This window comes from Microtus ochrogaster, assembly GCF_000317375.1.
Source record: "Microtus ochrogaster isolate Prairie Vole_2 chromosome 6 unlocalized genomic scaffold, MicOch1.0 chr6_random_2, whole genome shotgun sequence".
NCBI lineage: Eukaryota > Metazoa > Chordata > Mammalia > Rodentia > Cricetidae > Microtus > Microtus ochrogaster.
The window spans coordinates 1,648,015-1,650,677 of record NW_004949095.1 but is presented as its reverse complement, the minus strand read 5'-3'; positions in this window follow the sequence as shown (position 1 = coordinate 1,650,677).

The window sequence follows — 2,663 nt, the reverse complement described above, 5'->3', positions numbered from 1 at the left end:
TTTTTTTTTTTTTTTTTGGTTTTTTGAGACAGGGTTTCTCTGTGTCTTTTCCTTTTTTGAAAGGACATTTGTGGGAGGTAATTCAGGAAAGTGAGTAAATATTGCTAAGATACTTGGGCCAGATATTCCTTAGACAAGATTGGTTTAGAATGCTTTGAGTCTAAATATTATGTCTTCTTAACACTAATGTCATCTTACATCTTAAGGGATTTTTTTGTTTTGTTTTGTTTTGTTTTTAATTCCACAAGCTGCAAACAACTTGAAGCCTGGAGCAAGGACTCCAGCCCCAGAAATAATGTAAGGCACCCCTGACTCAGGACTAGCAGGACCTTTAGGTTGAAGTTTGGTAGGAAGAAAAAAAACTGTCCTCCCAAGCTTTAGTCCTCACAGGTGCAAACCCTGGAAGAAAAGGTCTCCCAGGACAGGATGCTGGAAGAAGCTCTACCATGTGAGCCAGCTGCAAGCCTGCCTGAGCTTCAAAACCAGTGACTGTGCAGAGTCAGCAGCCTCAGGCTGTGTCAACAACACCACAACCAAGTTTGGGGTTTAAGGGCTGCTGACTCGACCTCCCGTGCAGAGGTCTGGAAGTCTCTCTTTGGACCAGTTTGGGAGACTGGCACTACACCCAACTCTCACATCCTTTTCCGCCAGCAGCTGCTCTTCTATGTCATCCAGATCTCCTAGCCTGACCCTTTCCTTGGAACCTAAACTCAAGGTCCTGGAAGCTCCCGCTTCCTCCTTTCCCCATCTGCTCATAGTTCAGTTGGCAACGCAGACACAGACGTTGCCTACATAAAGACACTCATCCTTCTTGAGGTGGAGCTTCTGCTCAGTAAATAGCCTGCGGGGCATCCTTCTATTATAACACAGGCCCTCCATTCCCTTCCCTGCACTAGTGTTGAATCTGTTATCCTGTCTGAGGACAATTGGCAGAGTTTGAGGGTACATACCAAGGCCATCACCCCATTCCTGTGACCACTAGAGTGACACATCTGCCAGTAGGGACGAAAACTATTATCAGCTTACAAGATGATTTTAGTATGTGGATAAATATTTTTTACATATATTGGCAGTATTATTTTAATTCATTTAATCTTGGACAAGGTATATATTTACATAGCTCAAAAATTAAATATGGAAGATTTTTCTGTCCTGTGGAGGCCTGTTAACAGAGTTTTAGTGATGTGTGGGCTGGCATGTGGGTCACAAGCCAGGAGTGCTGAGCAGCAGCCTGCTGAGTTTGAGGGCCAGCCCAATGCCAGGTGGCTGGCAGACTGCTTCCAAAAAGTATGGACTGGTCCCCATGTTTGGGCACCAGAGGCCCAAAAGCGTGAGCCTGTTTCCACATTGACCAAAGGTCAGAAAGTTAGAACTTACCTCTAGTTCCTTCAAGGTTATTGTGCTTCTACCTCAGGCAAAGGTCCCACCTAGATAGTGAGCAGAGAGTTCTGCTCTCTCAAGGTGATTGTCCACAGGTGTGGCTAATTGCCAGCCCTTGTACTTCAGGAATAGAGAAGTCTAAGGATCCAACTAAGTTCCAGTTCCCTTTATGGAGATATCTTTGGATTCCACCCAGGGAGTGGTTTGTCTACAGAACGTTTTGTTTTTTTGGTCTAGGGTGTGAGAGTGACTTGGTGACTTGTTTTGTTCTAGCAACAGAATGTTTAACTATGGGTGTAGCCTGTGACTTTCAACTGGTCTGTTCTTTTCCTTGTTAATGTAGTCTTTTGTCTTACTCCTACCTTTTGGGGTCAGGGGTATTTTAAGCAGTTGGAAATTAAATGCGGGCAAATTTTCAGTACTCGCTGGAATTCCCTCCTGATACTATCCTATATGTTTCTCTGTTTTATTATTTTTATTCACGTCTTCATATTGGTGCACTAGTGCTGGGGTAGCATGGTATGTATGTATATATGTTTGTGCACATATATTTGCCTGTGTGTACATGTGGGGAATCAGAGAAGGAAGCCAGTGTCCTGATACATCACCCTGCCTTCTTCCCTCGAGACAGTGTCTCTCCTTGAACCTGGAGGAACACTAGTAACTGGATTCCACACGCACAGGTTTGGGGTTTACAGGCCTGCACAGCCACGCTCGGTTGTCTGGGAGCTGCGAATTTGAACTCAGGTCTTCAAGTTTGTGCACTCCTACCCTCTGAGCCATCTCCCCTGGGGTGTCTGTTAATGGCGGCATCTCAAACCATCGTTTGGGTGTAGAACACAGTAGCAAATGAATTGTCAGCGTTTGTCTTTGACTGGCTTCTGTTCACTAATTTTCCTTTCTGAAGAGTAGTAACTGTTTATAGCAGAAGACAAGGTCAAGCACGGAAGCCCCTCTAGCTAAGAGAGAGAGGAGACTCCAGCCTGGCCCAGCATCCAAAGGCCAAGATGGGAGGCTGGACCAACTGCTCTCAGGTCTGAGTTTGTAAATTGTTCTAGAAAAAAAGTCTTTGACTTTTGTTCTAATACAACTCTGCTTCTAACAGAGTATAAAAACTTACCGGTGACTCAATGCGTCCTAACCCACAATCTTTCCACAGGTATGGAGCATTTTTTCAACTGTGATGAGTGTTGTTCTTTTGGAAAACTACAACTCCCATGCTCCCCCTGGACTACGGATACCTGTCGCTCCCCGTTAAAAAGGCAGGGCCACACGAGGCTCTC